Source organism: Saccopteryx leptura, chromosome 1 (genome assembly GCF_036850995.1).
Source record: "Saccopteryx leptura isolate mSacLep1 chromosome 1, mSacLep1_pri_phased_curated, whole genome shotgun sequence".
Classification (NCBI taxonomy): domain Eukaryota; kingdom Metazoa; phylum Chordata; class Mammalia; order Chiroptera; family Emballonuridae; genus Saccopteryx; species Saccopteryx leptura.
Genome location: NC_089503.1, coordinates 185,172,306 through 185,186,822, shown reverse-complemented (window position 1 = coordinate 185,186,822; position 14,517 = coordinate 185,172,306). Strand labels below are relative to the sequence as shown.

Sequence of the window (14,517 nt, the reverse complement as noted above, 5' to 3'; positions counted from 1 at the left end):
TTTCTAAAGTCAATAAAAAAAGTTATATACTGATTATGCTTGAACTGTTTTCTTGACCTCTTTTCTACCTTACTGGAAAATCTAATTGAAAACTGTTTGGGAACAGTTCATTGGAAACTACAGCACCCAGAGCTTAGAAGCACCTGTAGTCACAGTGTCTGAGCCCAGATCTGGTCTCCTGGCCATTAAGCAGAGTGTCCTCAGGCAAGGCATTTATCTCATCTGTAAAATGTGAATAAAAATCTGCACTCCTCTGCTAATCAGTTGGTGTGATGAGAACATGAGATAATGTAAGGGAAAGTGCTCTTAAAAAGTCCACAGAATAGCCTGACCTGTGGTGGTGCAGTGGATAAAGTGTTGACCTGGAAATGCTAAGGTCGCTGGTTCAAAACCCTGGGCTTACCTGGTCAAGGCACATATGGGAGTTGATGCTTCCAGCTCCTCCTCCCTTCTTTCTCTCTGTCTCTCTCTCTCCTCTCTAAAAATGAATAAATTTTTTAAAAAGTCCACAGAACAAAGAATGGTTATATTTTTATTTTCTTCTTTGTGTTATCTATAATGTCACTTAAAATTAATTTTAATTTATATTTTACATTTCTATAAATAAATATATAGTTATTTTATTTATTTATTTTTAAAGATTTTATTTATTGATTTTACAGAGAGTGGAGGGTGGAGGGAGAAGTAGTTGCTTCACTGCAGCTGTTTATTGGTTGCTTCCCTGTGTGCCTTGACCCTGGGGCTTTAAATCTCGACCTCAGCGTTCCAGGTCAATGCTTTACTCACTGTGCCACCACAGATCAGGCTGTGTTTTATTTTAAAAAGCATTCAGTGTTGCACAAACAGAAGTTATTAAAATTATCCTTCTTTCGATAAGCTCTAATTTTATCTATTTTCATAATAAAATGCATAAATTGCTAACTTTAACTCTCAAACTGGTTGTGTCAGGTTGTCTATGGGAGCTCTGAACATGTAGAAAATAGTTAAGCTATATATTTGAACATTAAGAAAAATAGAAACAGGACTTTGCATTGTCCTAAGAAGTAAGCGCCTTCTTGGAATACTGGTTAATTTCAACGCAACATATGCAGTTACCTAGAGCTAGTACAGTCCTACTATCTACAGGGAAGTTAACCTTTGGTTTCTCCCCTGACTGCACTGGGTATTCCCTGGGTGCTTCCCTGTGGCGTGTCAGAATTCAGTGTCCCTCAGCCCCACGGATGCTCAGGCGATTATTGTGATTGTTTGGCCTACAGCTCTTCACCAGCAGTTCTTTGCCATTGCATCCCGCGCCTGTGCAGCTAAGTAGGTGTTCAGCAAAGACTTCAGGGTAGCCTCATGCAGATTTCTGGACCGCTTGGCTTAGCTCTCTCTGATGTGTTGCTCAAAGAGTCCCAGTTGCCTCTGCCTCTCCAAATTTCAGTTTGTCTTTTCTGTCCTGCCTGGGTTTTGGAAAGTGCCTCCAGACAGAAAGCGAGGGCGATCCTGACCCACCTCATTTGGGATTCCCACTCCTCCATCAGGGGGACTGCGGTCCCTTGAGACCTGTTGTTCAATATCTGAAAACAGATGTTACCTAGATTTTGTTCCATTTTCCAGCTGTTTAATGTGAGAGAGCAACTCTGGTACAGTGACCCCACATGGCCAGAGTCAGAAGTCCTAACATAAAAATTTGAAGTTAGAGCATTTACCTTCTAAGAGAGGTTGCTGATATTGGAGAGTAGAATTTTGCTTAGTGGGGGACTGATGCGGAATCCTCCTTATATCTCTTACCAAACCTGGGAGAGTTACCGAGCAAAATCAAGAGATAGTTTATTCAACAAATAATTTCTAAGTGGCTTCTAGGTGCCAGGTTCAAATCTGACCCTGGGGATACAGAGAACAAGGCATCAAAGTCCCAGCTCCATGATGGAAATTGGTAGTGGCAATTTAAGGGATAAAGAAAAGTCCTCCTTGTCCCCCTGGCATCCTTTCCCCGCTGCACCTGACATAACATCACCTTTCTTTCTCACTAGCTTTAAAGTCCCACTTTTAAGATTGACTCTACAAACCTTTCCCAAGACCTGTCAAGTGCTTTGCAATGTACTAGGTGCTGAGGGTGGTTTGATGGTGAGCAAAGCACAACCTTTGCCATCGTGTAGCTTAAAAAGGGTTCTACATGTGTAAAAGGAAGTAATACATTCAACTCACAGGGCCACTTGTTCTCCAAGAGCATTAGTTTACAAGATAAACTGACACCTAGAAGCACAGGGTCTCCGCTGTCCTCCAGCAGGCCTAGGAACTGACCTGGCTAGTGGGTGTCACAGACCTGACAGCAAAGCTCCCTGACACAGGGAGCTTTCTACCCAAGGCACGGAAATCTCCCAACAGTCAGGGCAGGAATTGGGCACAAAGCAAAGGCACCAAAGGGACTGTGTGTTCACTTCTCTGTACATGCCCACAAATGAACTCAAAAGTACCACAGTATCAATTTTGAGGTCACACATAAATTTTAGCAAGTAGGCAAACTCACAAATCCAGAACTCATGAGTAATGAGAATGGATTATAAAACTTGATTATGTTGCTGTCCTGTCTGAGCCTTCAGTGTCCTGCCATTGCTCCCAGGGAACTGGGCTTGTCCACCCCTGTAATTCAGTCATGGGACCAATTATTTAGATAATGGCTGAGCTTATGTGTTGGCCTTCTGTGCTTCTTGGGGACAGAAATTGTTTATTTGTATTCCTATCACATAACACAGTGGTTGGGCCATAGTAAATGTTTAATAAGTAGTAGTAAATTAAAAAAATAAGTGAATAATCATTAAAGGGAAATCAATAAATAAGTAGAGTAGATCTCAAGGTATCCAGGAAACATGACAGTTAAACCATTATTTAAAGCTATTTTCAAATAATTGGTAAGAAATTTTCCCAGAGTACATAAATCTATAAAAATGATCAATTAAACCTTGGTACCAAACTTCCCACCAGCAAAATAAAAAAATTAGTAACCTATTTGCTGGCCTGCACCACTCAGCCCTTCAGTTTGGTGAACTTGTAGAGCTAAATAGAATACCTTTCACTCTCACTCCAATGCCTGCTGGGAACACTGATGACTTTGTCTGAATTAGTTCTGTCTGATGCTCCAGTTCTGCTTACATGCCAGCTCTCCTTTGCTCTTTGTGTGAATTCCAGCAAGTGTGTTCTGAGAACTCAGTCTCCCTCCACTTTCTGCCCAGTGAATTTTAACCCCATTATTTGATATTCATTTAAACAGTGAGCAGGGCCAAGTGGGGGAGCTCCATGATTTTGGTTTCAGTGATGCCGATATCAGGATAGGATTTGCAGTGTTCTGACCAGAGGATTCTTGGAAACGCTGGTGGTTTTTACGGGGCTTTTGAATGGGTTGTTTTAATCTTGCCAAGTGAACGGCTTTTATTGTGTGTGACAGTCCCAGCGACCACGATAGTTATACTTCCCACTCTCATTTATTCAGGATAAAAAAGAAAGCAGGCAGAGCTAGCTAGGTTCTGAAGATAATTCTCAAATCTCTATTCATAACTAGTCATCAAGTACTTTTTTTTTTTTAATACATTTTTCTTTTTTTTTTTTTTTTTTTTTTTTTTTATTTTTCTGAAGCTGGAAACGGGGAGAGACAGTCAGACAGACTCCCGCATGCGCCCTACCGGGATCCACCCGGCACGCCCACCAGGGGCGACGCTCTGCCCACCAGGGGGCGATGCTCTGCCCCTCCGGGGCGTCGCTCTACCGCAACCAGAGCCACTCTAGCGCCTGGGGCAGAGGCCAAGGAGCCATCCCCAGCGCCCAGGCCATCTTTGCTCCAATGGAACCTTGGCTGCGGGAGGGGAAGAGAGAGACAGAGAGGAAGGGGGGGGGGGTGGAGAAGCAAACGGGCGCTTCTCCTATGTGCCCTGGCCGGGAATCGAACCCAGGTCCCCCGCACGCCAGGTCGACGCTCTACCGCTGAGTCAACCGGCCAGGGCCAAGTACTATTTTATTTTTTAAATATCTTTTACACTTCTCCATCCTCATAGCTAGGACCTTGGTCTGGTGCCAGTTTTATCTCCTGCACGGACTAAAATGAGCTTCCTGATAGTTGTTTTCTTTTTTTTCAGTGTGTCAACTCCTCCCCTTCTCCATTCTACCCATTCTGAACCTTGGCCATGTTAACACTCTAAAACACAGATTTCCCTATCTCCTCTTCTCTTTTACTGTAGTGTGTGTGGTTGACTGTTCCTCACCATGTCTTCTCACGAGACTTTAAGGGTCATGCAATTCCTGGCCCAGAAATGATAGCAGAATCATCCTATTCCAAAGGATTCAGATAAAAACTGGTAATAAAATCGGATACAACTCCAAGAGGAGACACGGGGGAAGAACCAAGGACTGTCCGTAAGGGATCACATAGGAGATGGCACACATATTTAGGCCGTTTTAGGGTCACTAGCATTCTAACATATCACATGGAAAATAAAATGTTATCACCATTTGGACAGTTGCACATGTGTTTTTTTTGGGGGGGGGATGAATTTTCACTTTGTTTCTATGTTTCTGCAATTAATAGGTTGGTTCAATAATAAATATGTGGATCTTTTTCATGGAAAAAAAATCCAACCTACAGATTTCATCATTCATGTCCCCAAAATATCTATGCTTCCTTTATGTCGAAGAGTAAGTCCAAGAGCCCCAGATTGGGTTTGATAGCTGATAATCCATCCCATCTGTACTCTTTGGTTTCCTGGGCTTCCATTACCTGCTCTACCCCAGTTGTTATCCTCATTCTTGCTCATAGGTCTACATTTCATCTCCAAGGTGTCACTCATTTTGGCCTACGTCCTAGAAAGCCTGTTTCTTTAACTCTTTGAAGACCTAGAGAAGTCCAGTTTCCTCTACAAGACCTTTCTCTAGTGATGGTTTCCATTGTGAACTCCGGGAGTTTGTAGCACTCTGTTTCGATACTTACATTATTCAATAATGCTTTCCATTGTTTTTAACTCTTTTATGTATGTATATCTGAGTTGTAAGCCCATGAGGGTCCAGGACTTATTTTAGGCCAGCACTGTCTAGTACAAATATAACAGCAGCCACAAATGCAAGCCTCATATGTAATAAGTTTTTTAGTGGTCTTATAAAAAATAAAGAGGTAAAATTAATTTTAATAACATTTTATTTAACCAAATATATCCAAAATATTATTTTAACATAAACGACTGTTAGTGAGATATCTCAGTGCTTTCTTTCATACTAAGTGTTTGGGATCTAGTGTGTATTTTGTACCTACAGTGCATCTCACTTTGGACTGGCCACATGTCAAGTGCTTAGTAGCCCTGTGGGGCTAGTGGCTATCATATTGGGAAGCTCAGTTTTGAGCACTCTTAGCTCTTGACATACTATACTGTTGAGCAACAGAATAATGTACACAAGAAATGTGAGTCAACAGTTGTCATACTGGAAGAGGGTCTCTGGCACAACTTTTTGTACTTGACCCTGTTCTGTTTATCATTTTTCAATGAATAGTTGGATACTCTGTGGTTAAGAACACTGCTCAGCAAGGTACATATAGTTAAACATATTGTACTGTGCAATTAAATGTATATTAAGAGGTGGATTGTGGCCCTGGCTGGTTGGCTCAGTGGTAGAGCATCAGCCCAGCATGTGGATGTCCTGGGTTCAATTCCCAGTCAAGGGCACACAGGAGAAGAGACCATCTGCTTCTCTACCCTTCCTCCTCTCTCTTCTCTCTTCTTCTCCCATAGCCATGGCTTGAATGTTTGGAGCAAGTTGGCTCCAGCACTGAGGATGGCTCCATGGCCTTGCCTCAAGCACTAAAATAGCTCAGTTACCAAGCAATGAAGTGACCGCCCAGATGGTCAGAGCACCATCCCATAGGGGGCTTGCTGGGTGGATCCTGGTAAGGGTGCATGTGAGAGTCTGTCTCTCTGACTTCCCACTTCTCACTTAAGAAAAAAAAAAGATGGATTGCATGTTATGTGTTTATCACATTTAAAAAACAAAAAGAATACCCGCTCTGAGTCAGCCCTTAATTTCAAATCTCAGCTCTACCACGATGACATGTGTGAATGTGAGCAAGTTAATTTTCTTCTCTTAACTCCGGTTCCATCATCCACAAATGGGTATGATCACGCCACCCTCAAAGGAATGTCATGAAGAGTAAACAAGACAGTTACCCCAGTACACAGACATATTAGGCCCTTAGAAATATTAGATTTTACAACTATTATAATCTTTACCTTAAGTGGTATACTTATTAATTTAGCAGATGAGATATTTCTGGGAAAGACAGGTATTAAGTTAAAGAACCAAGTTCAAAAAATTTTCCCCTGATGTGGTCCAAGTGGTTGAATAAAACAAGATGAAATTTAATACGTGTTATTCAAAGTGTTACACTTAGGTTAAAAAATCCAGCTACATAAAAAATAAGTTTTCAACTTAACTGTAGCACATATAAAAAGAGGCATTTAATTATTCATTGACTAAATATAGTTAAGAATAAAATTGTATTCAGTGGGACACTTGAATTTATGTAAACACAATAAATTAAAATCAATAAAAATTTTAAAAAAGGATAAAATTGTAATCATGCTTTTTATTCCATATTTAATGTAAAATGCAAATAGTACAAAAAGGTGTAAAGAAAAAGATTTAAACTCTCCCTCTCAGAACCTTCCTTTCCCATTCCCTAGAAGTGTAGAGCCTGCCACTTTCTTACATGTTTTTCCAGAAATGTCCTAGGCCTACACAAACATATATTTATCTTAACACTTAAGAAGCTAGCCTGTTATTCCCTTGTGCTACTTACTTAAAAATGGTTAAAACTAAAGTTGAATTAAAATTCATTATTATTCCAAAGTATGATGTGTCAATTCCCAATTTTGATTTTAAGCTTCAAAAGAAGTAGGAAAATAGGAAGGTGGAGGAAATAGTCCCAAGCTATTGAAAACTGGTCAAACACATGAGGAGTTTTTTACTTACTGTATTTTTCACTCCATAAGATGTACCTGACCATAAGACAAACCTAGGGTTTGAAGAAGGAAAATAAGAAAAAAATATTCTGAACCAAATGGTGTGTTAAAATATTTAATAAAATACCATATTTTTCACTCCATAAGATGCATGGGCATTATCCTCTCCACTTTGGGGGGGGGGGAGTGTATCTTATGGAGCGAAAAATACTGTACATATGAAGTCTAACTTTAAAGAAAAATACTGACAAACAGTAGGTGTCTGGAGGAGAGTGATTAGGGTAAATCAAAACCATATCTTCGGCCCTGGCCGGTTGGCTCAGCGGTAGAGCGTAGGCCTGGCGTGCGAGGGACCAGGGTTCGATTCCCGGCCAGGGCACATAGGAGAAGCGCCCATTTGCTTCTCCACCACCCCCCCCCTTCCTCTCTGTCTCTCTCTTCCCTTCCCGCAGCTAAGGCTCCATTGGAGCAAAGATGGCCTGGGCGCTGGGGATGGCTCCTTGGCCTCTGCCCCAGGCGCTAGAGTGGCTCCGCTCGTGGTGGAGCGACGCCCCGGAGGGGCAGAGCGTCGCCCCTAGTGGGCGTGCCGGGTGGATCCCGGTCAGGCGCATGCGGGAGTCTGTCTGACTGTCTCTCCCCATTTCCAGTAAAAAGAAAAAAAAAAAAAAAAAAAAAACCCGTATCTTCAAGAAGAGCTGTAGGATCTGCAGGTTTAACAGTTTAACTGGAAGAAGGGATATCTCAGGATGTGATAGGTGCTTCCCTGGGAGGAAAAACAGCCATGCAAGAGAACAGTGTTTAACCAGGATAGTAACGGTTGAAAATGCTTTCTGGCCGGTTGGCTCAGTGGTAGAGCGTCGGCCTGGCATGCAGGAGTCCCAGGTTCAATTCTCAGCCAGAGCACACAGGAGAAGCGGCCTGGTTCTGTGGCCTCTGCCTCAGGTGCTAGGATGGCTCTGGATGCAACAGAGGCAAAGCATCGCCCCTGGTGAGTCTGGTGAGTGTGCCGGGTGGATCCCGGTCGGGCGCATGCGGGAGTCTGTCGGACTGCCTCCCCGTTTCCAGCTTTGGAAAAATGCAAAAAAAAAAAAAAAAAAAATGCTTTCTAGCCTAACCTGTGGTGGCACAGTGGGTAAAGCATCAACCTGGAATGCTGAGGTTGCCAGTTCGAAACCCTGGGCTTGCCTAGTCAAGGCACATATAGGAGTTGATGCTTCCTGCTCCTCTCCCTTCTCTCTTTCTCTCCCTCTCCCTTTCTCTCTCTCTCTCTCTAAAATGAAGAAAGTCTTTAAAAAATATTAAAAATGCTCTCTAGAAGAGGCATTTTTTAAAACTAAATAAGGACTTCTGTTAAGATGAAACAACACATCTTCATTAGGAGCCACCATGCAGGACAATTACTTCTAAAATTAGAAAGATCTGAAATTGGAATGGCAGGTCTTTACCAAGTATGACCTTCAAATCATTTCAGATGTTTAAAGAGAGGCTGACACTTTATTAACAAAAATAATTACCATGTTCTTAAAACTATTTTATTCATGCTCTCAGAGTAACTGACATATCTTTGAATCAGGCTCATTGCCTGGCATAAAACATTAAAGGGGAAGGGAAAAAAGGAGGGAGGGAGAGAAATAGGAATGTGTGATAATAATACAAGCATTTTTTTCCCTCCTCTTAGTGCTTTTTCCCTTCCCACTAGCTTGTCTATCAATTTTAGTCTCCTCTTGCCTTGTTTTTCACAAATACTTCTGGAATTTTAGTCTACCCCACTTCCCCAACTCCTCTTCTACCAGAGTTGTGACTGTTTAAACCCCTCCATTCTTCTCATCTTCCAAAGAGCTTTGTCTGGTCCAGTTAAGCCTCCTTAGCTAGGTGTCTGCTCTTACACTTAAGGAAATAAAGCTTGTGGCAGATTCTTCCCAAATGTGTTTTTAACTTTTTTTTAGAGACAGAGAGAGAGATAGACAGGCGGGCAGATGAGAAGCATCAATTTGTAGTTGTGGCACCTTAGTTGTTCATTAATTGCTTCTCACATATACCCAGGGGCCTCCAGTTGAGCCAGTGACCCCTTGCTCAAGACAGTGACCTTGGGCTTAAGTCAGTGACCTTGGGCTTCAAGCCAGTGACCATGGGATCATATCCATGACCCCATGCTCAAGCCAATGAGCCTGCGTTCAAAGAGGATGAGCCCGTGCTCAAGCCGGTGACCTCGGGGTTTCAAACCTGGGTCCTCAGCATCCTGGGTCAATGCTGTATCCACTGTGTCACCACTGATCAGGTTCTTCCCAAATGTTTTAATTTATTTACAAAAATTTCTAGGTTTCTGCAGTCTCTTTTGCCTTTTTTTTTTTTTTTTTTTACTTCAATGGGCTATTGAGTCAAAGTGTTTCTAATTCTGGTTGAGATCTCTGTACCTTATGATCTCATCCATTTCAAGGGTTTTTTGACCATCACCTCTCAGTGCAGACTCTGGTTGGCTTTTACACAACCAGTTACCTGGATTCTGCCCCTGTATCTCCTTAATAAGAAGACAAGACCTGTGGTGATGTCCCATTGCTTATTAGTTAAGCAAATTGGGCAAATCAACAACCTTTGATGAGCTTCCTCATTCATTCATCTGAGTGATACCTCTCAGAGTTTGTGGGGTCAGTGAGGAAAATCTATGAAAAAGTGCTTTATAAAGTAAATGAGTTGTTTCTGTTTTCTAACCTTTGCTTTCTGCTGCCCCATTCAGGCCTTCATGTCCTCTCCATTTAAAGATGCATTAGCCTCTCAACTCCTCTCCCTACCTCTAGTCCTGTGATGGCGAACCTTTTTATAAAAACCGCCCACTTTTGCAGTGCTGGCCAACCTGGTCCCTCCCGCCCACTAGTGGGTGGTCCAGCTTTCATGGTGGGCCAATCACGCTGCCGTTTGGTTGCTCTGCTACCACCCACCATGAAACATGGAACGCCCACTAGTGGGCGGGAAGGACCAGGTTGACCAGCACTGCAAAAGTGGGCAGTTTTTATTCTTTTTTATTTTTATTTATTTTTTATTTTTTGAATTATTTTTATTTATTTATTCGTTTTAGAGAAGTGAGACAGAGAGAGAGAGAGAGAAAGGGGAGGAGCAGGAAGCATCAACTCCCAAATGTGCCTTGACTGGGCAAGCCCAGGGTTTTGAACTGGCGACCTCAGTGTTCCAGGTCGACACTTTATCCACTGCGCCACCACAGGTCAGGCCAAAGTGGACAGTTTTGTGGTTGTTGTTGTATTTTTTTTTCACAGTCCATCTTTCCATTTACTTTATTCTGTTAAAATTTCTTTCAACATTTCTTGCTACTTATGAAATATTTTTGGTATTCTTTTATTTATTTTAATAAATAAATTTTTATTTTAATGGGGTAACATCAATAAATCAGGGTACATATATTCAAAGAAAACATGTCCAGGTTATCTTGTCATTCAATAGTGTTGCATACCCATCACCCAAAGTCAGATTGTCCTCCGTCACCTTCTATCTAGTTTTCTTTGTGCCCCTCCCCCACCCCCTCCCCCTCTCCCTCCTTCCCTCCCCCCGCCCCCCGTAACCACCACACTCTTGTCCATGTCTAATTAGCATCCTTATACTATTCTTCTAACTGCCTGAATTAGCCGTGAGACACATTCTTTTTTTTTTTATTAATTTTGATGGGGTGACATTAATAAAATTGTCTTCCGTCACCTTCTAACTGGTTTTCTTTGTGCCCTCCTCTCCCCCAACCCCCTTTCTCTCCTCCCCCCACCCTGTAACCCCAACACTGTTGTCCATGTCTCTGAGTCTCATTTTTATGTCCCACCTATGTATGGAATCATATAGTTCTTAGTTTTTTCTGATTTATTTCGCTCAGTATAATTTTATCAAGGTCCATCCATGTTGTTGTAAAAGATCCGATGTCATCATTTCTTATGGCTGAGTAGTATTCCATAGTATATATATACCAAAGCTTTTTAATCCACTCGTCCTCTGATGGACACTTGGGCTGTTTCCAGATCTTTGCTATTGTGAACAATGCTGCCATAAACATGGGGGTGCATTTCTTCTTTTCAAACAGTGCTGTGGTGTTCTTGGTGTATATTCCTAACAGTGGTATAGCTGGGTCAAAAGGCAGTTCGATTTTTAATTTCTTGAGGAATCTCCATACTGTTTTCCACAGTGGCTGCACCAGTCTGCATTCCCACCAGCAGTGTAGGAGGGTTCCCTTTTCTCCACATCCTCGCCAGCACAAAGTGGACAGTTTTTACAAACAGGTTTACCATCACAGCTCTAGTCTCTGTCTCCATCCCCAACCTATCCATTGCGCAAGTACCAGAATGATTTTTCTTTTTTTATTAAGTGAGAGGTAGGAAAGCAGAGACAGACTCTCACATATGCCCTGACCGGGATCTACCTGGCAAGTTCCCTACTGGGCAATGTTCTGCCCATCTGGGGCTGCTGCTCTGCTGTTCAGCAACTGAGCTACTTTAGTGCCTGAGACGAGACCCTGCAGCCATCCTCAGCCCCTGGGACCAACTTGCTTGAACCATTTCAAGCTATGGCTGTGGGATGGAAAGATATAGAGGGTAGGGGGAGGGGTGGAGAAGCAGATGGTCGCTCCGTGTTCCCTGACCAGGAATTGAACCTGGGACTTCCACATGCTGGGCCAATGCTCTACCACTGAGTGAACTGGCCAGGGCCCAGAATGATTTTTCTAAAGCTCAGATTGTGTCGCTTCAAAATGCACCCCATTGCCTAAGAAATAGAATCCAAACTTTTCAGTACTCAGTTTGAAACACTGCCTGATCTGATGTGGAAGCTACTGTTCTAGTCTTTCTGCCTCTTGTTGCCCAAAGGCAGCTCACCTTCCAACCAATTGCAACTGTTCTCACCCTTGCTGGTCTGGCTGCACTTAATCAAAGTCTACTTAGCCTTCAAGCACTATTTAAGTGAACCCATTTCTGTTGGGCCTTGTTTGAAACCCAGAAGAAATTGGTCTCTGCTGGGACTGCCACAATGTTTGATTTCTACTTCTGTGACATTGTGACCCCTCTAAATAAAGTGGTTGAGTCATGGACTGAACCTCATCCATCTTTGTGTTTATCCCTTTGAGTAGTGAGTTTTTTTCATGCTCGCTGATCCCCAGGAGTGAGTTTTATTTTTCAAAAAATGAAAATAGTTCCAGTTACAGTTTTATTAACTTAAAATCATGTTTGTTTGATAATCAATATATGGAAACAACAAGAACATACATTTGCCATTTTTAATGTTGCCTTACACATTTTTAAAATAAAAATTTTTGTTATCTCATGGAATTCTCTTGTACCTCCCATCTGTAAATAAAGAAGTATTGTTATTAGCAAATCTCAAATATGTACTCGCATATGATGATATTCTTAGGACAATTTATAGGTATTTTTATTTATTTCTTAGATTTAAAATGTTTTCAAACTGTGGTATTTCTCAAAACGTGGGTGCAGGCAAAGTGGTTTGTTACATTCAATGCACATCACCCTTGGGTCCCTACGTTCATGCTCCCTTCTTGTAGTGTGCCGACATACGAAGCATTTTCGTTGTGGCTTATCCTTTGAGGCTGTTGCAGGGACTGGCTTTGGTAAGTGACACCCTGAAAGACGAAGGCTGTCTCTGACTGAAGGCTGTCTCCTACTGCTCCAGCTCAGAGTTTAAAGAAGTACATGTACAATCATACTCTAGATGGTCAGACGGCACAAGGACATACATGAATGTTTGTACTGCTCAAAGGATTGTTGTAGAACTTAGCACAGTGACTAACACATAGTAGATACTCAAGAACTTACCTCTAATCATATATTCTTATTTTTTCTTTTTTTTATGGCTGCTTATTGTTTATTTTTCATGTGGTGCAAGGCACACTGTTATGGGTGTCAGGAAGGCTCATGTGTGGCTTGAGTAGGAAAGAGCTGGGCTCCCTCAATTTCCTTTTTGGTATTTTGCTGTTTTGAAAAAAAAAAAAAAAAAAAGAACTGCTTCTGCTTGCTACAGCATGCCCAGTCTATGGGGTGGGGTGAGGAGAGGGACAGGGAGAGAGGAGGAGGTGGGGGAGGAGCTCAAAAGAGCCTGGTGCCTCTGGAAGTCTGGTGGCTGGTAGTGGCCACTCAGGATGGGGGCCTGGCGTTGCACCGCTTTGCCTATATTCTTAAAAAAAATTTTCACTAGATACCTAGCATTGCACCAGGTGCTATATAGCAGCTACAAAAAAAGCCTTGCCCTGGTCCTTAACTAACATTGAGGTGACAAAACAACAATTTTAAAATAATGTAAAAGAATCTACAATGAAATACATTTGCTAAAATTTAGACCAAATACATTGCACAATTGCTTTCAAAGTATTCTAAGTTGTTACTGCAACAAGTGAAAAATGACTATTGTGGACAAGAAAGACTTTTCCAAAGTTATCCGAGTTGAAGGTCATTAACTCTAACAAGAAAGGTATTAGGACATTTAATGTGCATTTTCAGGTTCTTTCTATTCTTTTAACAACCTGAGTTATGAAACTTTTAGGATTATAAACACACACACACACACACACACGCACACACGCACACACTGCAATGTTCCAGAAAGCACACACCAACTGGGTAGGGAGTAGAGGTGGAATGAAGATGAGGCTGCATCAGTGGAAGGACAGGATGAAGATGAGAATGCTTCTCAATGAGTCTTTGAAAGGTCACAAGTTCACAGTGCACTTCCGGTTGAAAAACACTGCTTTAGATGCTTTAGACTCCTGACACTTTGAGGTCTGTGCCCCAAGGTTCATGTTCCTTCCCATCCTTGATCTACCAAGTTGAAGAACAGGTGTGAGTTAATGAATAGAGCACTGGATCAGAAGTCTGTATTTTCTGACTTCCAAGAGCCTATGTGAACAACCAAACCAAACCAAACAAAGAGATAAGAAAAAAAAAAAAAAGAAAAGAAAAGTGATTTGGCTGCATAGAAAATAGCTGGGCTTACTTCTGGTTTGAGATCACAATATTGTTGTTTTGAAATTGAATTAAAGCAATACACATACTTTCACAAGTTACTTATTACTTCATTCCCAGTACAAGCATGAACCTTAAAAGGCACTGACACTTCCCATGGTGTCAAAACATTTGGTGGGCTTTTGCCTAATTATATTTTTGGTTTATATTGTACAAATAAAGTCTTAATCAGTAACACAGAAATTCTATAGAAATTACCATTTACACTGACTTGTTATTTGTTGATATAAAGATGTCTATTTCAGTATGTTCACCTCATTGAGTGTCTCTCAGAATGCAGAGCCTGCTTTTAAAATTGTGTAGTTGGCGTCATTTAAACTGTCCCTCATGTCCTGCCACCAGGGACCTCATGTTGCTATCTAGCTGGCCCTCACCCTTTTTATCCTTTATGTTATCCATTATCCTCACAAGTATGTGCTTTAAAATGATTTCAGTGTCCTGATACTTTGAACTGACTTTTCTCATTGCACCATGGTTAGCCAAGCCTCCCACCACCTAACTTCCTGTGATCTCTGGAA

The 14,517-nt window shown here is 41.7% G+C and overlaps 1 pseudogene; it reads left to right on the top strand.

Moving 5' to 3' along the window:
- The first annotated feature begins 4,239 nt into the window (after positions 1–4,239).
- On the top strand, positions 4,240–4,393 carry LOC136388180 (putative ribosomal protein eL39-like 5; annotated as a pseudogene).
- The last annotated feature ends 10,124 nt before the right edge of the window (positions 4,394–14,517 follow it).